The sequence below is a fragment of the Rhinolophus hipposideros genome (genome assembly GCF_964194185.1).
Source record: "Rhinolophus hipposideros genome assembly, chromosome: 1".
Classification (NCBI taxonomy): Eukaryota; Metazoa; Chordata; class Mammalia; order Chiroptera; family Rhinolophidae; genus Rhinolophus; species Rhinolophus hipposideros.
Genome location: NC_138047.1, coordinates 108,260,841 through 108,286,899, shown reverse-complemented (window position 1 = coordinate 108,286,899; position 26,059 = coordinate 108,260,841). Strand labels below are relative to the sequence as shown.

At 47.9% G+C, this 26,059-nt stretch overlaps 1 protein-coding gene across 7 annotated transcripts in view; it reads left to right on the top strand.

The window, feature by feature from the left end:
• AFAP1 (actin filament associated protein 1) overlaps positions 1 to 26,059 on the top strand; it is a 124,689-nt gene that overhangs the window by 738 nt on the left and 97,892 nt on the right. The gene's annotated exons all lie outside the window — the stretch shown is intronic.

Sequence of the window (26,059 nt, the reverse complement as noted above, 5' to 3'; positions counted from 1 at the left end):
GGGCCGGCCCCACCCGTGTGCGCGCCGGGCTCCGCGTGCGGGGCCTGGCCGGGACCGCCCGCCGCGCTTTTATTTGTCGTCTGTTTTGCCAAATGAGCAGAAGCGGGAGCGGCGCCGGGGGCCCCACGGCCCCGGGCCCCGCCCCTGTCCCCTGTCCCCGGCCCGGTCCCCGGGGAGCCGGGGCTGTCACCGCGCCCGGGGACCGCGCGTCGGGCCACTGCGTTTCCTGCTCCGGCGCGAGGCTGGGCCGGCGGGAGCGGGCGCTGATTGGAGGGAACCGAGCCCTCTGCCCGGCCCGCAGCTCTCGGTTTCTTCCGTTAGGATTGGGAAGGAAAAAAATGTGGAAAGGCGATTTCAGTTTGCAGCGCTCGGCGCCTGGAGAGCGGAGGAAACTCTCCCAAGAATTTGGCGGGCTGGAGAGTGCGTCTGAAGGAGAATCCACACCCACGGGGCGCGGCCAAGGCAGCTCCAGGGAGAGGGCAGGTTTGCGAGGCGGAGCAGGGGAGGCTGTGCTGGGGGAAACCGCTCCAGCTCCAGCCTCCGCCCGGGCCTGCCCCTGCCCCGCGGGCTCTGCCCCTCTCAGCCACTCAGATAAAGTGCAACCGTTCATTTACCCCTCGGCCGACTTTGGAAGACACCTCTGAAGGCCCAGGGCTGGTTGTGTTCCTGGAGGGGCGCAGGCAGCCAGGCCGCCCCTTGTAGGAGAGCGCTGGGCTGAGATGGCAGGCTGCGCCCCAGGCTCCAGGAGCTCTTCTGTCCTGACCGAAGTTCCTTGTGCACAAGATGGTGTGTAAGTCACAGGAATGTACGATGAACATGGAACCACGTCCGCTGTCGCCCGTAGGAAGTCCACACGCAGCTCGCAGGCCTTTCGGGATTTGTCTTGGGTACCCCCCCACCCCCCACTTCCCACTGCCTCACTCCTCGCTCCTGTCCCTCGAGCTCTGCTCTACCCATTCCTAAGGTCTCAGCGGAGGCGGCACCTTCCCTCTGAAGCCTTCCCTGAAATCCTTGTGTGCTGCCCTCTGAGAGGTGGCCCTGCAGGACACATGCTTAGCTGCGGTCTGCTTGAGAGACGGCTGCTCCAACAGAGCTGAGCACGGCTGCAGCTCAGAGCCGGCGAGGAGCATGAGGCCCGCGGTTCTTCTAGACGGTGCATCCAAGTAGTCACTGTGATTTAGAATCTGCGCTGCCCCAGCTCGGCAGAGGGCTCTTAGAGTAGTGTTCGCTTCCTAGGGTCTGTTGCCGCGCAGGGTAGAGTACTTGGTTGGAATTTATTTGGTCTAATTCTGGCTCTGGAATTAAGTTACTGTTTGTTCCTGCAAAGCCACCCCTTCTGGCCTTGAGTTTCCTCCTTGGAGGGTCTTAAACCATGTAAGAACCTCTCAGCTCTAAACTTTTAATCCTTTCAACCAACTATAGCAAGGGGAAGTTCTCTTACTGGCAGTGGTCTAAATAATGGGGGGTCTTTGAAAATGGAGATGCGAAAGGGGAAGTTCTTTTTCTTTTCAAACAGTGCAGTTGTGTGGGTGGATGTTTGTCTCAGTTAAGGACCAGAGTCTGATGGAAGCTTACACAGTTGTTCACACCGTCTTGCATATTCTTCGTAGTTTCATTTTACGTGCACCATCAGAACTATATCAGATTGGTTAGACGTTTTCCTCAATGGAGTTGTTGGGTGCAGAACTCTTGTCAGGAGCATTTCATGGACCTTTCAATTGGCAGATGAAGTCGGCCAACTGTAGGCTTTTGTTATGTCCCAGTCTCCAATGAGAGTTTAATTTGGGAGTCTGAAGTAAATGGAACTTTGGGAGTGCTTTGAGTGGGTGTCTGGGTTTTGTATAATGGTTTAAAACATAGTTTAAAATGATTACTTGCAAAAAATTGCATCATATGTTAAATGACCTATAAGGAAGCTCCAATTCTAAGGAATGTAGTAATTAATCCTTTGAAATATTAATCTCCCTTCCAATTTGTTTGGTAAGATGGGAATTTGGTGTACTTGATTTTCTTAAAGCCACATGTCTGTCTGCTATTCTTATTTGGTTGATTACAGGGATTAAAAATCGATGATAGCTGTTTGGTCAAGTAGTGAGGCCACTGAAGTACAATTTTCACTTAAATCAGTGGAATTTTTGTCTTCTCTTAATTAAAAAAAAAAGTGCCGCGTAATATGCTCGATGTGGTTTGTTTTGTTAGGGATCTTATTTTAGGAGGGGTCGTTTCTGGTCTTTTCCACAACTGATTTTCTTTGTGCTTTCCTTAGATTGTATTACTACCATATAATGTTTTCACTGAAGCTTAACTAGTTAATGCTTGTTCTGCATTGAGAGTATATTTCATTTGTAGCAGGCCTGATTTTTATGTGGATTAAATTGAAAGGTCTTTCATAGATGGGAATGCCTGGGGATAGAGAGGGTCGAGTTTGAACTCTGCATTTCAAAATTGTTCTCGCCTGAAGGAAGGGAGTAAACTTTATCTTCCCCGTGACCCAAACTGAGCTTAATTCACAGGCTTTAAAGAACTACTGGTGCTTTTATTTTTTAGATTATGATACTCTGTAAATCACTTTTCCCTTTAAGTATTATTTGCCTAAAACTGGGAGTTGAAAGATAAATTTTTCTTAGACTGTAAGTCTCATTCTTTGTGTTAACCACCCCCCCACCTGTCCCACCTTACATACCAAATGGTTTTTTCTTCTCTATTTTAACATCCTTATTATGTATGTATCTGTTATTGTAGGCAACCTCAAAATCTTTGGGATGTTGACAAGCTGTAAATATAAATCATATATTAAAGATAACTTTAGTTCTTTTGGACAGGAGACTAGAATTAGAAATCTGGCCCTAGTAAGGCTTGTGTTCCCTGCAAGCACTCTGAACTTTGGTTCCCTCATCTGTAAAGTGGAATTAATTGTTTCTAATACCTGCTCTGTCCAGCTCAAGAAATTGTTTTAAGGGTAAAATTACATCATGAATGTAGTGGAATTTTGTAAGTTGTAAAATATTATGTTGCCAAGGATTTAAAAAAACACTTCATTAAGAATTTAATGAATCTGGGTTTTTCTTTAAAATCCCAAATGTTTAATATACAGATGATCTTTAATTTGAGATGTGTTAGGCAACTTTATTTAGGATTGTTTTCTCTCTTTAATTGACCAGTATTGTTTGACATTTTTGTATTTTGGTTCAAGTCTCATTTACCGTTAATCTTTTATAAGCAAGACTATTGAATGTGCACAGTTTAGCCTGTAAGTCTCTTCAATGATCTACATCCCAGGAACCTTCCTTTAATGAAGTATATTTTCTTGACATTTCAGTTCCTAAGTGACCTGTCTTGAGGTTGGGAAAGGCAGTAGGCAGTCTGAGGTCAAGGTCAGCAGGCTCTCTCTCATTCGCCTCTTCACACGCAGCTGCCGTCTGCGGGCACCTGATTCAGCACCCAGGCTTCCGGGCCTCCTCTCCGCAAGCCGCCCGGAAGCTCTGTGCAGGGTCCCATGCGCCCCGTACTTCTGCTCTTCTCTCCCTCCTGCCTTCGGTCCTGGCCAGCAGCTGCTGGGAGCCTCTGATCGCCCAGGCAGTGGCAGCGGGAGGAAGGCAAAGCCTACTGAAACCCGGCCCTCTTCTTCAGAGAATTGACGTTTCATCTCCAGATGTTAGCTTACACTGCCGTACAGCTTGGCAGGCCTTGCTGTAGATTACGGCTGGTCTGCTCACGTTCTGTGCTCCACGCTGAGCGACAGGCGTGGGACGGTCACTGAGCCGAGAGGAACGGGGGCTCACGGGTGGACGAGTGCGAGCAGCGGAGGGTGGTGAGTGTGCCACAGGCACGTCGGGCGACTGGGGGCCGGGTTGGTGCCCACAGTCCAGCATTTATTCTCCGACATGCTGCTGCGAGTTTCTCAGGCAAGACAGGTATTGGGAGGGACACGAGTTCAAGGAGGAGCAGCGAATTACCTGAAACCCATAATTGGTGGGTATTCTGAGCAATTTCTAATTGCCCAGCTCTGCGTTTATCAGAATCAGGCTATTATCTGTTGTTTTGAGCAGAAGATGGCCATTCTGCCTTTTGACGTGAGGAAGCCAGTGGATGGTTGGTGAACGTGGACATCTGACAGTTGCTCTGCTGGGTGTTTTCATATATATCACTGTGTGAGTTTCCCATTGCTGCTGTAACAAATCGCCACAAATTTAGACGTTTAAAACAGCACAGATTTATTATGCCAGAGTTCTGTAGGTTAGAAGTCAGACTTGGGTCTCACCAGGCGAAAAGCAGGTGTCACAGGGCTGCCTTCCTTGCTGGAGAGCCTGGGGGAGAATTGCTTGCAAGCTCCTTCACGTTGCCGGCCGAACATAGTTCTGGCAGTTGTAGGACTGGGGCCTGTTTCCTTGCTGGCTGTCAGCTGGGGGCCCCCTCAGCTCCTAGAGCCCTCTTTCTTGTCCTTGCATGTAACCCGTGATCCCAGAATCAGCAAGGACCCTTGAACCATGCTACAGTGCTCTGGCTTCTGCTGCCTCTCTCTTCTACCTGGAGGAAGTTCTCTGCTCTGAAGGGCTCCTGTGATTAGATCGAGCCCGTCTAGATAACCCAGGATAATCTCCTAGCTAAAGTCAGTAGCAAAGTCCCTTTTGCTATGTCATGTGACACTCAGGCCCCAGGGATTAGGGCATGGACATCTTTGGGGGCTATTATTTTGCCTTCCACAATTACCCGATCCATTTACGACAACATCCAATGAAGTTGTTGTTCCCCTCAGTTCACAAATAAACACAGCAAGGCACTGAAAATGTAAGCACCCTGAAGGTCCCTGTTAAATGACAGAACTGTTCTTCTGACTCGCTGTAGAGCTGATGGATGGTGTGGTTCCTAGCAGCCAGGCAGGTCAGTCAGAAGCAGAATTGAATTTTGTGTTTTGCAGTATTTAAGTGGTCTGCTCTGATTACAGAAGTTTTGCCAAGAAGTCATTACAGTAATTCCTGTATCAGAAAAGAAAACACCCATGTGGGGAATTTGGGACCTTGCCTTTTCAAGGTTTATGTGAAGGACTCTTTCTTCATGGGGCAGAGAGTGCATGATTCCATGTCTGTTTCTAGAATGGAAACAGCTGAGTCAACCCAACAGGAACTCACATTCCTGAGTTTTAGAGAATCTGTTTCAAGGCTGAAGCAAAGCCAACAAAACAAAGTCTGTTCCTTCATAGTTAGGGATGAGGTGCAGTCTTGTGGTCGTGGAGACAACTGATGACAGTCATCGAGTATGTAAGACCAAGCGGGACCTCATTTGACCATGTTGGTATTTCAGATAGTTTTTCATTAGGATTTTTTTCCTTTGCAATGAATGACAAGCTTTGATTTGAAGTAAACTTCCCGTAAGAAACCAGAATCCACCATCCTAAGGCTTTAGGAATTTACAAACTGCCTGAAATCCTGTGCACAAATTTTGTGTGTCTGCCTATGGGTGTGCTCGCCGGGCAGAGGACTTACAGCGTTCCATACACTTTCAGAGGGGTTGGATTTCAAAAAGTTGAAGAACACACCGCTTAATAGGACATTCTTGTCGGTCAAGTATCAGATTTTGTTTAAAAATTAAATACCCATTTTAAACAAAGTTATACACAGGCTCATAGTTTTAAGAGTCAAAAGTTCTCCAAAGCTTAGGACAGAAAAACAGCAATCATCTCCCCCACCTTCCCCACCCTGATTCCTGCTCCTCAGGGGCATCCCCTGTGCATGTTTTCTGTTTCCTCCAGATTCGGTGTTGGAGAGACACCCTGCTTTGGAAGGAGGTTCTTTAGGCCATTTATGCTCCCCTCCTCCCACTGTCCACCTCTCCCCATCCTCTCAGTATCCTTATGCTAAAGGTTTCGGTTAACTGGTCAGCTATTATTCACAGCTGAGACATTTAGTCTACTTTGATTATATTTCCTTTCTCTCTAGTTTTCCCCTAGAGCTGATAATTGCCCGCCTTTGTGTTGCTTAGTTTTCTTTGTGTCTGTTACTATCCACCCCCCTCTCCACCCCACCCCCAAGTGTAAATAAACTTCCTTTCGGTACATTCCTGCACATCAGGGAATCTTCCATTCTGTCCTTTTCTTAGGATGCTTGTCCCCAACCTCATTCTGCTTGCTTTCCTCTAAACTGGTTGCTGTCTGGGCCTGCTCAGGTGTCCCCTTAGAGCTCGTCTGTCACCCTGAGGGTGTCTTTTGTCCTTTCCTGTGCAAGTCGCCTCCTTTTGAAGTCTTTCTCTTGGTTTGGTTGGGCATGTTCACCAGTGGCTTTCTAAGAAACGACTTTTTTTTCTGAGATCTTATATAACATTGGGATATTTTACTCTTGCTTTTAATTGATAGTTTGGCTGAGTATAGAATTCTGGGTTAGAAATCATTTTTCTGCAGAATTTTGAAGATACTGCTCAAAAAGCTGAAGTTTGCTTTTCTCCTCCTCTGGAGGTAAGCATTGTTCTCTAGAGTTAAGCATGTAATCCAAATCGTTATTGCTCATTATAAATACTATGTGTGTGTGTGTGTGTGTGTGTGTATACACACACACACACACACACACACACACACAGAGGGTGCCAAAAAAATGTATACACATTTTAAGAAAGGAAAAAACTATTAAAATTGTAATACTCATATATACGAATAACAAAAGATGAATACAAGTCATGTTTGACTTCTGCAATGACAAGAGGTTCCCATCAGCGTCCAGACACTTCTGATTGTGGCGAACTACTGCTTGAGCAACGTCAACCAAAGTGTCCACTTGTCCATTTTTTTGGCATCCCCAGTATATTTAATATCTAACATTTATTTACATTTTCAACACATTTCTATTGAACTATCGCTTCGTGCCAACCCATTTAATTTTTAGAGCAACTGTGTTATTGTGACCATTTGACGGTGAAGAAACTGAGGCACAGTGAGACTGGTGGCCTTGTCCATCACACAGCCAGGAAGTGTTGGCGTTAGGGTAGGAACCCAGGTGCTCTGGCTCAGAACTCTCAACGATTATTCTGGATTGCCCGTGGGAAACTCGTGAGTGCCGTGCACACCTTACGTCCCACGGGAGTTCACTTGCCATTTGTCACAGTGGCCTAGATGAGCTTCACCTCCTGAAGCCCAGACCTAAATCCTGGAGTCATTCCAAACCCTGGCTAGGACCTCTCAGGGACAGACAGGAGGGGCTCTTCAGGCCGTCTAGCTACTTGGCAGGTGGAAGTAGAATTGAGTAATTTTGCCAGAAAAGAAGGCCGAGACGGCTGGGCTTGTTCCTCTGAGGGAAGATGCCCTGGAACATCCTTATGACCTTGGCCACTTGGGTAGAAAAGGAAGAAGGGAGAGCTTTCCCCAGGACGGGTGACTGACTGCAGAAACGAAACCCTCAACAATCTGTGCTGGTCTGTGCGGCCCCATTCACATCCCATCTCCTGGGATAAATGCCAGGAGCGGCGTTCGCCCTGGGGGCCAGTAAGTTTGACTTCTGACCCGGGCAGGGCAGGGCAGGACAGGGCTTTGTCCAGCTCCAAGGAGAACAAACACATTCTTTCCACCCGCCCAATGTGGAACACCATTTGTAATTCATTCATTTTTTCCCCACAAAAGTTTAATTTGACACATAGTTATATCTTCTTTTAACAATGTTACAGATTAAAGTTTTGTTTTTCATTCTGAAGCTGGACTTAAAGAGTGAGATAATATACTTTTAACAATGTTACAGATTAAAGTTCCATTTTTCATTCTGGAGAGGATTTAAGAAAAAGGTAATATGGTACCTCCAAGTCTGCTAAAAACGGAAGCATGGGGTCCTGTAGAAAAGTCACTTTCCAATTATGGATCATATAATGTGAGCTAGAAGTGACCCATACTTAGGTTGGAAAGTGGAAGGAGATCTTGTCTTTTGGTGACACTCCCCCAGTCAGGAAGCTTTGGCCTCTCTGTGAATAAAAGGTGCTCTTCAGCCTTTTCTGAGGTGCCCGTTTCTCCCAGGGGGCCCAGGGGGGGCCCGGGGCAGGTGCTCACTGCCGTTCAGCGCCCAGTGTTTGTCAGCTACTTTACAGCGCCCCGTTTCATACAATCTTAGAGGGAAGTATTCTTCTTATTAAAGATGAAGGTAGAGGCTTAGAGACGTTAAGGAACTTGTTCAGGGTCACATAATTCTAAGGGGAAAGACGAACTGCTGAAACCCAGGGCTTTGACTGCAAAGCCCTTGACCTTTCTGTAACACCTGGGTACTTCCCTGAAGGAAAGGGAGTGACTGAGAAGTCCTGTGAGCGCATTTTGTGGGAAGAGGGCCTGGGGCATGTGATGGCTCGCCAGGCCTGGAATCTGCCTAGTTGGGCTTCTAACTTATGGACTGACCATCTGGAGAGAAGCACCTGGTTTAAGACTTTTCTTCGTGGAAACAGACGAAGACCAACCACATGATAAAGGCAAAAGCTGTTGATTGAGAGTTTAAGGTTTGGCCGAGACCCCAAGGCAGGCAGAGGGGTGGGAGAGCTTCCTGGTGGAGAAAAGGGGGCTCGGGTGTCCTGATGGGGCCTGGGGGAGGCTGGGGGGGCTTCTAGAAGGGGGCGTCCCAGGTGACAGGCTAGGGGAGCAGGTGTGGCTTTCTCGGGTTGGTCCTGAGTGGGAAGTGGGGACAGAAGGTAAGGAAGCTGTCAGTTATTGATAAAATCCTGCCGATTGTCACAGAAGTTATTGTTCAGCCTCCTGGATTGTCACTGGAGACGGCAGGCTGACGTCCTGCGAGTCTGACTTGCAGGCAGGTGGCTGCGGCTCTGTTTTATATGAGGTCTGGCCGTTGTCTGTACATTCAGTCTCGTCTTTCTCTTGATGGTAAGATATTAAATGACAAATTAGATATGTTGGGAAGTGTTTAGATGTTATATGTCGTCTGGAAGAAGGTATTCACACTGAGATTAATCAGTGATTGTAAACTGTTGGGCCATGAACCTCAAAGAGCTAAACCTGGGAGGTTTCAGCAGTGCCGCCTCATGTCCGTGCACTTCACCACTGTCGTGGGAACCTGTTTGTAGCCACAGCCAGCTTCGTCATCCAGTGTGTGGTGGGTCCGAATCCCCGCAGACCTCATCTTCCGTGCGTTTCTCCGATTGATCGTCTAGCTTGTCTCCCTAGAAGGTGAAATTTATTTTTGTCACCTTTGTTGGTACTAGGGCATTGTTTGAGGGATTGGCGAATTGGAAGGCCCTCAGAAATCTCCTAGGTCAGCCCACTGATTTTATAGATAAACCGGAATGCACAGGAACATTCCAGCTTTTTTGGTGGCAAAGCCAGGAATAAAACCCAGTGTTCTTTTTTTCACAGTGGGAGTGAAGGAAAGGCCAAGTGCGTGGTCTAAAATGAAATCCTTTGATAACTGATTTTTATTTTTCTCTGCTTTTGAGTCTTGTTATCAGAGAAATTTACAATTGGCCTTTATGTGTTATCAGAAATGTGAAGAATACTGATCTGTTCAATGTAGGGCACCTGTTTTCCTACTCATGCCGTTGCTGTTTCAACGTGGTTGAAAGGTCTCGGGTACAGACCCACTGTCCTCCTCCCCAGGGCCAGTGTCCTGGTTCAGGTCCTCTCAGTGGCCTCTTGGCAGTAGCCTCCTAACTTCTCTTTTCCCCTTCAAGCTATCTTATCTCTCCGGGGTAAGTCATGAGTGGAGTCCTGCTTTCAGCATTCCACGTCTACACGACTCAGTGGTTTTCCATCGTTAAGATGGAGTGCAGGTTCCCCGGCCTGGTATTCAAGGCCTTCAGGATCTGGATGCAGTCTACCAGGTCGGGTTTCTTTCTGGTACTGTTTTCAACCTTACACTCTGGCTAGTTGCTTAAGCCCCTTTCTGGAGCCCAGTCTAAGAGCCACACCTAGAATTTGTACTTTCTTGTCTATTGGTTGAGCAGGTTCAACAACATGCGTATGCTCTTCTCTCAATCCGGAATGCTGTCACCCCCTTCTGCTCCTCAAATCTTATCCATCCTTTAAGGGTTGAACCACTCCCTTTTCATGATCCCTTCTTGAAACCGGAGGCCCACCGAGTCTGGGGTGGTGCTGCCTGCGCCGCCCAGCCAATAGACCGCACGGGAATTGGGCCATAGAACAAGCGATTGTCAGAGCACCGGTGGGCTGAGAAGGCAGCAGGTGTTCAGGACTGCCTTACCGTTCTCACACGGCTTGGGGTATTTAAGGCAAAATCTGGGCGTGCTTCGAAAGGCTACAGAGGGTTGGGGGCCTGCCTGGAGCCTTCCCTCCGTCCACGTGATTCTCCGTGGCATCAGCAGCCCAGGAACAAGGATGGGGTAGCCTGGTAGACTGCTGAGCTTGTGATCCACAAGCCTAAGGGTGTTCATCATAGGTTTCAAGGTAATTTGTAAAGCAGGGAACTGGTTGGGACAGGGCACATTCCAGGCAGGGGCATGAGCTATGGTGAAACTGCAGGTAGGTCGAGGAACTCAGCGAGGCCTCTTCTGTGGGGTCCCAGCTGGGCCCGACTTCCTTCTCTGACACCCATGTGAAAATTGCTCTTTCTTCCTTGGGACTCTCCGTTTTGTTCCTCATTTAATCACCACAGATCCCATGAGTTAGGTACTGCTAGTTGCCTTATGTCATTAGGTTAGAATAGTTCCTTTAATCATGTATTTTGAGTATGTAATATAAGCAATGGAACGGCATTCAAAAGGCCCTGGAGAAGAAGAAGGAAGTTCCACTCACATTACTGATCTCTGTCCCGGAAGCACTGTGACTTGTTGCTTTTGAATCTTTTCAGAGAGTTCCTGGGCAGAGTCAAGCATTTATGGATGACTGTGTCCTTCAAAAACACAATGTTGGCACGACAGACACGTCTCTCTCCTAGCTCCCTTTCCTTAGGTGTTTAGGTTGTCCCCAGCCCTTTGGAATAAGAAGCGATGCTGCATTGTACGTCATTCTTGTGTATTTGCGTGAATATGTTCATAGGTGGATTCCTAGAAACGGGCTTGTTGGGTCACCGGTACTCACAGTGTCAGTACCGCCTCCCTTTGGTCAGGGCCACCTCGTTTTACTCCCCCGTCAGTGCGGAGGAGTGCTGAGTTCCTGACCCTCACCAATGCAGTGTGTTCGCCAGTGTTTTGTTCTGTGCCAGGCTTAGAGAAGTTTGAAAATTGCTCCTGTTTTAAAGAGCAGGAAAGCTGAGAGAGCTTAGGTAGGTAAATTGCCCGGTCTCACCGTTGATGGTTCAGCTACAACCTGAATTTAGTCTTATAATTTCAAAATTGTTTTCTTTGGAGGCAAGCTGCTACTATATATATATATATATATATATATATATATATATACATACACACACACACACACACACACACACACACATTGATTTTGACAAGTTCATAATTATGTACTACTTAGTCTCTCTCCTGGATTTTAAGCCGTGCGTGCGTGTGTGTGTGTGTGTGTGTGTGAAGGAATTTTGAGATTTAGAGGATTTTTTATTGAGAGTCTAGAACAGTCCTGAAAAGGCAGTGCAGAAAATAAAATAATATAGATTTTTCTGTTTTTTTTTTTAACCTCAAAAGATGTCTAAATTGTCTTTTGACTTTTCAAACCTTTTGGCGTAGAGATTTGTTCTGAGGGAGAAGCCCAGGTGATTTGTGTTTTAGGGTTGCAATGTTCTTGGTAAGGAAACGTAGGGAATTTTGTTAGTAACCTTTTTAATTTGTGAGAGTGTTCTGTGCTCAGTTAATTATATTTTCCATATCATTTCTAAGTAAGTACAGTTTAGAAATGGTTTGCTTCCCTGTTAATAAAACTCTTTTTCCTCCTTTCTTTATGCATTATAGTGACAGCATAAAGTCTGCCTATGCAGCCACTGGGTTTAGCTGTCACCCAGAGAAGGGTGACCCCCAAATATGTGGCATACCAAATTTAGTCCAAAAAGATGGTGCATAGAAATTTGGATATTAAACTTCCCAGACACATGAATTGAATAGTACAATTAATATATGAATTGTCTGTATAAATTGTCTGTATAAATTAATATATGAATTAATATATGAATTGTGTATAAATGTAAATTTATTTGTTATGACATAGGAATCAAACTGTTTAAGATAGCCTTTCTGACAAATTCTTAATAAGCCTCTTATTCCAAAATTATGGAAGTTTTGCATTCATACCTAAAGTGTGTACACACTTACCTGATTCCTCCGTATTTAATGGTCATGCTCTTGTGCTGTGAATTACTTTGAATTTGTTCATCAGTCTTAACCTTCTACTTAGGTGGGCTTTTGTTTTGTTTTGATTGGGTCACTGGGCCAGTGATCATTGGTGTGAATTTCCCTTCCTCTCTCAACCAGATTCTCTTTCTGTTAATATCCCAACGGGCTTTACTGTTTTTCTAACAATGTGAATTCAGGGCTCTGGGCTGATCAATTCCATGAGAAATCACACTCATCTTCTCTGGTAGTGCATGTTTTCAAGGCAAGCAAAACATATTAACAATTTTTATGGGGTTGCATACCAGCAGTCTTCCGTGAGTCAGGAGACCTGGCTTTGCGCTGTTTTTAGCAATGCTGGTGGTTACCCAGGCGGGTCACGTCCGTTCCCTGGTCCATAATTTTATAAGGAGAAGCGGATGGTACGTTTGTGAAGAGCCCTTCCTGCTTGATATTCACTGACGTGTTGTCTGCACTGTGCCAAGTGTGGTGGAAATGACCAGCAAACTAAGGTGCGTTTGAAACCACTAGGGGATTACAGTCCAGATTCAGGCGCCGGAGAAAAACTAACAGCACCCAGGTGGACAGACCGGAGGAGCGGGGAAGCCTGCTTCCAAACCCCTGTGAGAGGTTCACGTGATTAAAACTCGACCGCTCATCTGAGGAAGACATCGGCAAGAAGGCCTGAGGTTGCTTAGAAAGTTTTCAGTCTTTGAGTCGTGGATTATCCCACAAGAGAGGACGGAGGGATGGCGGGAGGCTCTGTTTGCAGGACGAGGTGCTGCGCTGTGGTGCTCCTGTGCACGCCACGCCTGCACTTGACACTCACGTTCATTTACTTTTATCTTCTGGTTCTGCTTTCCTGATGTACCTGCTCGTTTCTCCAGAAACGTGGCAGTGAAATCCTTTGAAAATCTTTATAAGAAGACTAGGTGCTGATTGAAAATAATTCAAGCAGTACAGAAGACAAAAAGCAAAAGGCAAATGTTTCTTTTCTCGCTGTCTTTGGGTAACCACATTAGTTTTTGGTGTATTTCCTTCCAGCTCTTTTGCAGTACACTTACAAATACCCATGTACAGTTTTGGGGGTATTTTAAAAAACAAAATAGTGAGTACTGATATACACTGTCCCAGGACTGCCTCCCCCCCCCCCCCCCCCCGTGTACACGGACATCCTTTCATGATGATACCTGGGGGTCTCATTAGACTCCTTTGCCCTTGGAGTGCAGGGTAGTAATAGCTAATGGTAACTGTCACTATGCCATGTGCCGGGGCCTGTACCTAGCTCATTACATGAATTGGGGCTTCTGTTTCACAACAGTCCTATAGGGAATACTGTTATTGTTAACATGTTACAAATTATAAAACTTGGGTAGAGAGGAGCTGAGCTAAGTGTTCAAGCTCATGGCATTATTTCCAAGAGAGGTAACACATTTAAATAACTCTTGTTGAATTCAAGTAATTTACATTCACTCATGTCAAGGAATATTTCGTGAGTGCCTTCTGTGTGTCAGGTGCTGTCCCAGAAGCTTCTCCTGAAAGCATGTGTGGGATAGGGGTGCAGGGGAGATGGCCCACAGGCACTGGGCTCCCAGCTTGTGCGAGGAGGGAGGGCCTGGGGGTGGGGGGTCTGCACAAGCCTTTCGCCACCCATTTCGCTGTAGTCTGGCCCCAGGTCCCGTTATTGTACATACACTTTTCAGAGATCTGGGCTTTGGTGCTTGTTATGGTTCATCTGAGACTGAGTGACCGTTCCTTCAAACTGCCCGGGTCACGGCCTGGAAGCTCAGCACTGCCGCCTCCACCCCTCTGGCTGTCGTGTGGTCGTCTCAGGTCCTGTGGGGGAGGGGACTCACTCTGTGGCTGGAGTGATTTGCCTGCAAGCAGCCGAGCGGCTGTCTCCTCGGGAGAGGATTTCAGGCTGGTTTTGATGGGTCAGACTTCCCTGCTGTGTCCCACTCATCTTTGGGTTTCGCTGCGGCACACTTCAGGGGTTAGCGCAGGGCCTGGAAGTTTGCTGGTCGAGACACGTATTATACCAGTGCAGGCAGAAAGCTTTGTGAGGTGTGGAAAGAAGGAGCCCAGAGCACAGTGGGGCTGGGTGCTGGAGGGCGTCCGTCCCTGGGTTAGAAATCTGTGACAGAAGGCACGGGAGCTGCACTCAGCAGCGCTGGCTTTCCGCTGTGTGCTTTCTCTGCTCTTTTGGCACGTTGTATTTGGTGTCTCCTCCATCAGCTTTTGCCACCAAGTATTTATAGCAGTTGGTACCTCCTGTGTGGGTCACTTTTTGTCCTGTGGTTTCTTTAGGGAAATTGTAGCTCTCCTACCCAAAGCGCACAGCCCATTTCAAGGTGTTACTAAATTGTGAACACCTTCTGAGAGGTGTGCTACGGAGAGGAAGTGGCTGGCAGGTGTACCACCCATTGGTGTCTGATGATGATGGCTCAAGTGACGAAGGCCTATAAAGCTGTGTCCTGGCGTCTGTGACACGCTGAAGCCCGTTCCCTCCTCTGCTCCTTCGCTCCTTTTTTTTTTTTTTTCAACATTTCTTATTAAAAACCGAGCAGGTATTTTGGTTTTGCTTTCCTTCATTTTCTGTTCTCCGCTAAGTCTGTTTCCCAGAGTGAGCCTGGGAAAGTGAAGAAGAATGTGTTTACTTCCCTTCAGTGAGGCTAATCGCTCCTTAATCGAGGGCCTTACTGTGCCCGCCATGGAGATGTGGCTTTGCATACGTCCTCTTTCATTTCGCTTTCATTTCTTGCAGTTAACCCTCTGAGATAGGTGGTATTTATCCCCAATTAATGAGGAGGGCGTGTAGCTCCAAGTGGTTGAGGGAACCTCCCAAAGTCACAGGACTAGGCGGCGGCGAAGGAGAACCAAACACAGATTGTCTGAGTCAGTAGATGGGCCGATTCCAGAATGGGCTCTTAATTGCGGGAGGTCAGCAAGTCCCTCTTGCGTTGGAATGGCTGTGACGTGGCTGGCCATTTCCTCTCTGTTATGACCCTAGACACTTACTTGACTGAACTATCCAGCCTTCAATAAATGTGAGGCATTTGCATGTTGAAATTTCAGCCTTGCCTTTTATAATACAGGGAACTAACACTTCAGGCTTTCTAGATACAAACATTTACGAGCCAGTGATGGGTTTACAATTACGACCCCCCCACACAATAAAGGGGAAATAAAATCCTAATTAATAGACACACATGCGGTTTTTTTTATTATGCATTTTTAGTTGTTGTTCACGCTTTATTTGTGATAGCGTTAATAGTATCTGACATCAGATAGAAATCAGAATTTTAAGGTAAGAATACTTAGAGCTATAGTTTTCAAACTTTAAAAATAGACACCTTACATTGTTCAGTACATAAATGACATTAAAGTTTTACGAAGTATTTAGAAAACATTATATGCCTATAATGTAGGGCATGCACTAGCATATTTTCCAGCCCATTAAAAAGTGGAGAAATTGGACATCCGTGGGCAAAAAAATGAACCTTGACCTAAACCTTATACCTTAAACAAAAATTAACTCAAAATGGATTACAGACTTACATGTAAAATGTAAAACTATAAAACGCTGAGGAAAAAATCCCATGGAAAACCTTTAAGATTTAGGGCCAGGCAAAGAATTCTTACTTGGACCCAACACTGAAAGTCCAGTCCATGAAAGGAAAAACTGATACATTGGACTTCCTCAAAATTAAAAATGTTTGCTTTGCTAATGACTCTGTTAAGAGGATGAAAAGACAAGCTACAGACTGGGAGAAAATATTTATAAACCACATGTATGATAAAGGACTAATACCTAGAGTATGTAAAAGACTCAAAATTCAGCAGTAAAACAAGCAATCCAATTAGAAAATGGGCAAAAGACATGAAGGGACATTTCACTGAGGAGAAGACACAGATGAGACGTGAGCACGTGAAACTGGCCAATATCATTAGCCCTGGGGGAAATGCATACAACACTCCTCGGCTCCTAGGATGGCGAAAATAGGACAGCGGTGACAATGCCAAACGCTGGTGAGGACATGGAGACACTGGGGCCCTCAGGTACGGCTGGTGGGAATACAAGGTGGGACAACCGCTCTGGAGAACAGTTGCTGAAAACAACTGTTGGCAGTTGCTGAAACACAAGCAAACGCGCAGCTACCGCCGCGCTCAGCAGTGGCACTCGTGGGCCTCTGTCCAGAGAGACAGGATTCCGTTCACACAGACCCTGGGCACGACGTTCGTAGCGGCTTCATTCCTAACAGCCGGAAAGTGGCAGCCCCCCAGACGTCCTCCCGTGGAGGGGTGAATGGAGGAACACTGGGCCATCCACACGTGGAATCCTGCTCTGCAACGGCAAGGGGCAGGTGATGGGGACACGCCACAGCCTGGGGGAATGTACAGAGAATGACACGGATGGGAAAAGCCGATTCCCAAAGTTCGCATAATGTATGATTCCATTTCTCTCTCTCTCTTTTTTGCTACTGTAGATAGGGTTTGTTAAAGTAAAAAGTGTTCAGACCTGTAGAGAGTTTTTATAAGAGTTTATCTGAGCCCAAACTGATGCCTTCTGCCGGGAAGCAAGATCTCAGCTGCTCCGGAGAATAACAGTTTCACAGCTGCTTTTATGCGTTTGCAGTTAAGGAGGGCACATAAGGAATATGGCCTGGAGGTGGGAAAGCAAGGCGCAGGATGGTTAGCAGATTGTGCTCTCCTGAGGGTGGTTCGGCTTAGCTCAAAGGCTGTTAAACCGGACGCACAGAAACGACGGGCAGGCAGGGCAGCTCACGGCCACCATGAGCCTTTCACTAAAGAAGTTGGAGGCTGGGGCGTCACGACCCGCCGTGACCTGCCAGCTAGGGATTTATGATCATGTCACCTATATAACATTCCTTTTGTTCTTCTTCCACTCCCCCCCCCCCCACCCCCAAGCCGTTGTTTCTCAGTTTAGTTGCGTAGGACGCAGCTCCCTGGCCCACGCTGGTATTTGAGCCCTGCGCTCCCCCGGCTGAGGCAGCCGGTCCTGGGTCATCCGCTCACGGCAGCTGTCGCTGGCTGCCAGCCGCTCACGCTGACCGGCGGCCACTCACACTGGCCACTGGCATCTCCTGGCAGCTAACTCCAACCGCCCCCTGCTCAGGGCAGCCCAGCTCCAGGGAGAGCCGTTGTTCACAGTCTTAGCTGCAGAGGGCGCAGCTCACTGGCCCGTGTGGGAATCGAACCAGCGACCTGGGTGTTAGGAGCACAGGCTCCAACCACCTGAGCCATTGGGCCCGCCCATAACATTCTTAAAATGAACAGATTAGGGGGCCGTGCTGGGGTTAAGGAGTGGGGAGGAGGCAGAAGGGGAGTGGGAGTGGGAGTGGGAGCGCCTGCAGAAGGGCCCGCGAGGCATCTGGTGATGGGCTGTTTGCTGGTCCGTGTCGGTGTCCTGGGACACGGCACTGTGCTTTCGCATGACGTCACCCTGGGTGGAAGCTGGGTGAAGAGCACAGGGGATCGCTCTGGATTAGTTCTTATAGCTGTGAATCTACAGTTGTTTCAAAAAAAGCTTAATTATTAAAAAAATGCTGGTCACTAAGCAGTCAGTCGATTTTATTATCCACTAGAAGGCTCTTCTAGAGAATTTAAATACGAACTTTTATTTTTAAAAAAATTGGTGTTCTTGTAAAAGTGTTGTATGTACATTATAAAGAAATCAAGCATACAGAAAAGTACACAGGTAAAGTGTTTTAAAAATCACCCCAATCCCACCCTTCAGATATCACCATACATTGTAAAAATGGAGTATTGCCTTCACCGCACATTTAATTTGCTCTTTTCTTTTGAAGACATCATGGCAGTGATTCTCCTCATGTTGACATCAGGAAACCAAAGCTCTGAGAAGCTGGACGCCTTGGTCACGGTCACATAGTGGCTCCTAGGCGGTCAGACCCTTCTTACAAGGATACTTGTCTAGGGCCAGCCCCGCCTCCTTGCTCTCCCGTCCCTTGGAGCAGAGGTTCTCCAAGTGTCGTCCCCAGGCCTTAGAAATGCAGCTTGTCCTGCCCTCAGCTGGGGAATGGAGCTGTTTTGCTAAGCCCCTGAATGACTCCAGGGTGGTGCAGTGTGGAGGGTGCTGTCCTTCCAGTGACATTTGCACGGGGCTGGTGGCATCAAAAACCAGAGAATGCGAAGGAACTGGAGCCGCGACTGCTGGGCCTTCAGTGCTTATCTGTTGTGATCCGTTGGCTGTCTGGTCCTCTGTTTGGTATCTGTCTCCCCCGTGGGGTTCTGGGTCTGGCGTGGCATCTAGCACGCTTCAGGCACTCAGATACTTGCTGACTAGATAAATGAGTCCGTGAGCTTAACACTTTGATGGTTACCCAGTGTCTGTCCCAGCCTCGGATCCAGAGGCCAGTGACCCTACCCGGTGGTCATGTCCACTGAGTTCCTTAATTGGCCTCCTGTCCCTTTCTCTCTTCTACGAGCACCGACTAAGTGTCTAGTCCACGCCAGACTTGGGGAGTCACAGACAACTCACTTCCTCATGCGTCTCAAATTCCACGCATCCACACCTTCCTTCCTAACCGGCTTCCGCCTTTGTTTTTAGTTGACAGCATCCTCGCTCATCGGTCTTTCAGACTGGAAACCCCCATCTGCCTTACGCCCCTTCCTCCGTCCCCGTGTCTGATTGGACCTCCCTGTACATGTGTTTCAAATGCATTTTTTCTCTCTCTAGTCCCATTGTCACAGCCCTGGGTTAGCACCTTATCCTGTGCGCGTGAACTGTTGTCCGAGCCGTCAGTTCTTCCTCTGCCCGTCAGAACACTTTCTGCACTTCCTCCTCTGCACTGAAGGTAGAAGGATCTTTCCCAAACAGAACTGAGCCAAGGGAGCCTATGCAACCTTCTCAAATACGCGCATGCTTTCTGTTAGAAGTTTTACCACTTGTCTTCAGGCAGCCCAGGGACTCCAGAGAGACAAGGCTGCTTTCTGCCTGTCAGGTCACGTCCGAAGCCCTGGAGGGGCCGCCTGGAATGTTGGCAGCTCTTTCTGGAATCAGGAGGCCTCAGGTCCTGGCTCTGTTTGCAACTGGGTGCCCTTGGCAAAGTCACTGGATTTCTGTGAGTTTGGGTCTCATCATCTAAACAACAGGCATGATGAAATACGCTCAACCTGCCATGCGAGGTTGCCTGGAGAAGCAGATGAGGTGCATGGTGGAAATGCTTTGCAATCGGTAAAGCGTGACACCGACGTGAGGAAGCACGTTGTGTAAACAGCATTTCTGGAATGGCTGCCTGAAGCTCTTGAGAGTTCATACTCACTGATGACACCAGTAGTACCTGTTGTGGCTCCTCTGACACAGGGAGGCCCAGGTCAGGGCAGCTCCCACTGCTTTACTGTGGAGTTCGATGCCCGAGAGCACACCCTTCCCCCCCCTGTGGCCCAGAAAGAAGGAGGCTCTTTCCTGCCTATATTTGGTGGCACGTATCAGTGCTCTGGGGCCTGGAATGCGCAGGGTTGTGGAGGAGAACACTGTCCTCCGTGCTGACGGCCTGTCTGCACCCCATGGGGAGGGCTGGACCGAGTCATCCTGGTAACTTGCCAAAGTCTTTCTTAACCCAGCTGCTCACAGAAGTGACCAGCATAATAAGTAAAAGATCTGTTAGACACAGATGGACTGTATTAGTCCAGTACTTTTGTGGCTTTTGTGGCCTCCGTCACAGAGCAGCCAGGGCTTGCTAGCTTTCTGGGGAGTGCCAGGTCAGCCAAGGGCCTGGAAAAACTGAGGACGGAAGTCCACCCCCACCTCTCCGGTCTGGGGTCTGGGCCTGGTTCCTGAGGGCCACGCGGGGAGCAGGCCCCTCAGATATGGTTCCTAACCTCCGTAGGCTGCAGTTCTTTTCATCTGTGACATCAGGACGTGCAGCAAAGGGTTTCTGTGAGGATTAGATAAGCCAGTGTGATAATGGGGCAACTCAGGAGACAGGCTGTAAATGAAAGCTGGAGTTAGGGGAGGTGAGCAGCATTTGGCACATAGAAGGCACTGCAGATATTTGCAGAATTGAGGGAGGAAAGAAGGGAGGAGGGGGGAAGGAAAGGAGAGAGGGAGGGAAGGAGAGAGGGAAAAAGGAAGGGAGGGAGGGAGTAAGGCAGGGAGAGAGGAAGGCGGGGAGGGAGGGAAGAAAGAAGGGAGGGAAGGTGGGAGGGAGGGGCTGCAGCACCCCTTACCCCTCTGGTTATGCTCCCTCAGGTACTGAGAATGGAGCTTGTGTGTCTGCTGTCCTGGGGTCCGCTGGGTGGGATGGTGGCTGAGTTCCCTGCTTTCGCTTTTGATTCCTTTTTTTAAATTTTTTTTTATTTTATTGGGGAGAGGGAACAGGACTTTATTGGGGAACAGTGTGTACTTCCAGGACTTTTTTCCAAATCAAGTTGTTGTCCTTTCAGTCTTAGTTGTGCGCGAGCAGCTCCGCTCGCTCCAGGTTTAGTTGCCTTTGTTAGTTGCAGAGGGCGCTGCCCACCATCCCTTGCAGGAGTTGAACCGGCAACCTCGTGGTTGAGAGCCCACTGGCCCATGTGGGAATCGAACCGGCAGCCTTCGGAGTTAGGAGCATGGAGCTCCAACCACCTGAGCCACTGGGTCGGCCGCTTTTGATTCTTAAGAACAGGAAAAGGTGCTTTAATTACTATAGTGGTTGATGGCAGAACTTTCTTTTTATCCCTGTTAGAATCTGGAGATTGAAGTAACAGCTGTCTCATTTGTGGAGGTAAAAAGGGGCCACAGGTTAAACCTGACAAGCTGAGGAGACTGAAAATAACCAGAGGACGGCGTGAACATAAAAATTCCTAACTAAGGTGGGCCACGGCAGGAAGTCACAGCCTTGGCCTGTAGCCTCCTTGACAAAGGTCAGTCTTTTCCTTAAGTGAGCCTGTCTGTTGTCTTTGTGCATCTAGGATAACAGGCCCTTGGAAGGTCAGTTCTCCCCTTTTCCTGACCAGAGCAGGAAACTACAGAATCCCTCCTTGTTATTTTTGTCTCCTCATTACCATCTCCCTGGCTGTAAACAGTGAACTATTAACAATCCTGCACCCACCTATGCAGAAGCAGTACCTGGCTCCCCAATTTACTTTTACCCAATCCCGGAGATTTCCCTGCTTTGCTTCCTCCCACCCCCTTAATCTACAATCAGTGGATTTCAAGTAACCCTCCTCCTTTGATTCTACGTATAAAATAAGCTGCAATTGCCATTGTGCAGAGCATTTTCTCAATCTGTTGAGATTTTGCTTCCGGACAATTGTCAGTTTGGCTCAAATAAACTCATTTTAGGCTGGATATTTTTTTGTTGGCATGTTTAGCTGTTAGACCAGGGAGGGGAAGGAAGGGACTTCAGGTGACCTTGCTAATTGTCAGTGGGGCCAGGACGAGACCCCGCAGAGCTGTTTCCTGTACCGTGCTGCTTTTCTCCTTCCATCCTTGATAAAAGAGTGAATCTAACATGTAGCCCTGCACATTTGGGGAGAAGCATGCTCTGTAAGTGCTCAGAAGACCCAGACCTGAACTTTTCAGGTCCCAGAGTTAATCGCTGGCTCCCGACAGGGTAGGTGAAGGAAATTGTTTTGGATGTACACTAATACCAGAGCAGTTTTTCACCTGGCAGTTTATTTGGACGGGACTGGACCAAATCTCTGATATTGATTTCTTTCTCCTAAAAGCAGAGAGAACTTTAAACAGTTTTTAGGGGGCAGAGACTGACTTGTACTCAGCCTGGATTCCCAGCACTTAGAATCCCCACGAGTGTTTGGTGAACGCGGTGCGGGAGTGGCTGGAACAGCACTTGGCAGCCCTTGGTATATGTGGGACTTTCACGGATGCCCGTGTGCCCACGCCGGCTGACATCGATTCTCCAGGACTGGAGCCCGGCATCTACAGGGTTGAAGAGCTCCCAGGTGATTCTGACGGACAGTGATGGTTGGGAACGTCTGTCCATGGTGGGTCGGAGTCGTGGGCACCTTCTGTTTTCGCCAGCTCAGAATGGTTTGGAGGTGATTAAAGAATGTTGTGCAGAAAGATGTGGAAATAACATACCATTTCCACATCCTGCTAATATCTGCCATGAATGTGTTTGTCAGCTTCTCAGTTTATTCTGATGTCGAGCCCGACGTTTTTTTCATGGAATAATCACGTGACAGCCAAGGGTGCCGAACTGCACTGAGTCCGCTCCGGTCTGAGGGGCCCTGTAGTCCTTGCACGCTTGTGTGTCCCCGGACTGGCCGGACGGTTTATAACATACCTCCTCCAGCAGGGGCTGTGGAGGCGGCTTGCCTGGCTTTCGTTCACTAGCTGTGTCATTTGAAGGCGTGACGGTTTTTAAAATTTGTCAAACCTGACTTGCTTCACGTGTAAAGTGGCATGACGGCGGCTGCTGTGAGGTTCACGTGCAGACGTGTGCACAGTAGTGCCTGGCTTCTGCCTGTGCCTGACGCACGGTATGCGCTCAGGAAGGCGGCCAGTCTGCTTCCTCTTCATAGTTTTTAGTGTGAATATTCAGGGCTAATGAAGTTGTCAAAGATACTTCACCTAGAGCCCTGGAACCCAGCATTTCTTTAGTTTTAACTGGTGGAGTTAATTCACCACTCAAACATGAGCCTCTTGAGTACCTCGAGTTTCACACGCGTGTAGCCAAGGGATCTCATAACTGGAACGTTGCCCTTAAAAGCTGATTTTAATCTGTTTGAGTGAACGGTCCTGGGACGTTGCTTCTTTGATTTCTTTTCCTGAGCACTCTTCTGCGTGACTTCTGACTCCAAGGGAGTCATGGCAGCTCCTCCAGCAGCCCTGGGGGCTGCTATCTTATGCCGCAGGAAGCTCTGAGATGCTGATATTTATGTATCGTCAGGACCAGGGCGCGTGCTTCCCCTGGCAACCTGTGCTTTTTCTCCTAGCTCTCAGCAATCGTTTATACAGAAAGGGCCAAAAAAAGGATACACATTTTAAGAAAGGAAAAAGCTGTATTGAAATTGTAAGGCTCAATATACTCGTATACTAATAACGAAAGATGAACACAATCGTGTGGATACAATTTTTTTGGCATCCCTGGTATATAGTAGTATAATTTCTTCCCCGTTAGACTCTAAGCTCTGTTTGAACAAGGACCATTGTTCTTCTCACTGCTAGGTCCTTTGCACTTAGTGACATTTAGCACATAATAGGTGTTCACTAAATATTTAGCAAATGATAATCTAGCAGAACACAAGATTTAAGCTGCATTGACCAAACTTAGTACGTCAGTTTGTTAGTGCAAGTTTAAAGTGTTTTGGCAGCTAACTTAGTTCCGTGGTCATTTATTGAGTGTCTTTTAGGCTAGGCTTTGGGGCTGGGAAGGTGACAGTCCATGATCCCTACCTTCCTGAACATGCAGTCTCGTGGGGTACACAGACGCACCGTAACATAACTATGGTAAGTATTACGGTTAAGGGGAACTGTGTGCGCGTGGAGATGGAGCAGGCTTTGGGTTTTATGAACACTGGCAACAAGTCAAAACACAGTTGAAATTACTCTTTAGGTACTCATGCGTGTATGTTTTATAGGAAGCGCCTACTTTTAAATACAAAGGGTGTCAAAAAATGTATACACGTTTTAAGAAAGGAAAAACTATTAAAATTGTAATACATTGATGCCGCTGGCATTCATTTGATTGACTCCATCTTTTGAGGGAACGTCATATTACACATTGCTACGTAATTCAACTTCGAAAAGTGGGACATCGACAACATCTCTTACAATGTGTACATTTTTGGGGCACCCCTCGTAGACGCTACATAAACTCTTTAATGGGTTTAGTGTGGATTGAATGGCTTTTTTCTGGGCCCCATTTTCCTTTCTTTCATTAGAAAAAACTATTGGCCCAGAGGTTCGGTGAGTAGCTTTTGGTTTTGGCTCTGTCACTAAACCAGACTATTTAGGTCCTTATCTGGGTGGTAGATTCCTCCCCTGGAAAAGGAGGGTTTGGCTTTGAGACTCGTCATTGCATGGCAGGTGGGAATTGTTTACCTACATTCACAGGACTGGGCAGCCTAATGTTGGGGAGAGGCCATCATTAGTGAGCAGGGACAAGTACTGGTGGTTGCCTGGGGCCCCGCTGTGGGGAGGGTTATTATCTTTCTCGGTGTTAGTCAAAGTATCGTTAAGGTCAGGTTCCTGGAGTCAGTTGCAAAGAGGCCGAGCGGAACTGCTCTCTGAATACCTTTCTCTGCGAGTCCACCTTTGCATGATTGCCTTGGTTTAGGCATGAGGAATTTAATACTGTCATATGACATGCGAATGCTCTCTGACCTGTGCTGTGGGAATGTGTGGACGGCAGCGTTTGAGGCTGGTGGCGGCAGTCTCTTCGTTGCTTAGCTGTGCTGTAAGTTTGGAGGACTTCAGGCCCTCTGAGAAGATAAAATGTGGTCTCGCCTGGGAGTGTGGGTCTCTCTCAGGACGCAGTGACCATTTGGAGGGCGTGACGCAATGCGAGCCACGACCCTGGGGTTGACCAGCTAGCCCAGCTGCGCTGTAGAGGCTTTGTTTTTGGGGAGAAGGCGGAGGGCAACGCTCTGGTGTCAACTCGGTTTTACATGGTTGTTATTAATGGCAATGATGATTTCGTACATTTGTATAGCGCTTATCCTTCGCAGAGAACGTTTAAATCTGTTATCTCATTGTATCCTCTCAGCAGTCTGTGAAAAGGGCAGGTCAGTTTTCATCTCTTCTGGTTTTCAGTGATTTTACCATGGCTCACAGAAGTTATGAGCCTTGACCGAGGTCACGGGCTGAGTTGGCAGCACTGGGGCTGGACTGTTGGGCTTCTGGGGGCCCTGTGTTTTCCCTACTGTCACACCAGTGCCCTGGACTCTCGTAGTGACATGTTACTGTTAGTGTTCTCTACATCCCTTCCCCATCTGGGGAGTTCTTGAGAGGTTTCTGTTCATTTCGGAGCCCTTAGACTTCTGTCCTCTGTCTCCTACGTCCTGGATTCCCGGGCCCTCCTGAGGCTTCCGGTGGCCCTGTGTGTGGGGGCCCGCTCCACCTGCACGTGTATGTGTGGAGGGAGCCCCTGCAGACACAGCGCCTCGTCTGTGTCCACTCGGAGTGAACTGTCCACGTGCTGTAAGCGTTGCGTCGTTCTCATAGAAACCGGCTGTGCTATGTGTGCTCCGCGGTTCTTTGCTAGTTAGGGCCAAAGCTGAAACGGGTCCTAGCAGTTAGCCGACTGTTTTAACACTGTGATTGTGCAATCTTCCCTCCCCCTGTGCAAGCGCTTCCAGGGGACGGCTGTGCCACAGTCCTTCGTGTCGTTACCACAGTGCCAAGCATGGCGTCTGCGCCACAGCAAACACGAAATCCATGGTTGTTGCCTAAATGAAAGTCAAGTCAGCAGAGAGGTATTAAATCTGGAAACTGATGGTGAGGTAAAGGAATTTTCACTTAAGACAGTTGCAAAAGAAACCTTTTTAGACAAGTTGACCTGTTTCTCAGTTGGGGGTTAATTGCAGCTCAGAAAAGCAGCGTGTGCCCAGAGGGCTTTGGGGTTTTGCTTTGTGACAGACGAATTAAATTTGTTGTACGGCCGGCCGTGTTGTTTTTTGTGGCTTTATGTGGCTTTCTCCCAAATGGAATAGAGTTTTCTGTAAAAGTCACACTTCCCTTTTGAGAAGTGTGACGGTAATTTTATAGGATGATCTCCTCATCGTTTAACTCACAAGATGACCGCCAAGGGCCAAACACACTGCTTTGGCCCAGCAGGCGAGTCTGTTTCTGTCTTCGCCGCCCAAGGGGAGAGAAGCCCCCTGGAAGCTGAGCCAGGACACACGGCTGGTTGTCCACGGCCACTTCGGGTCC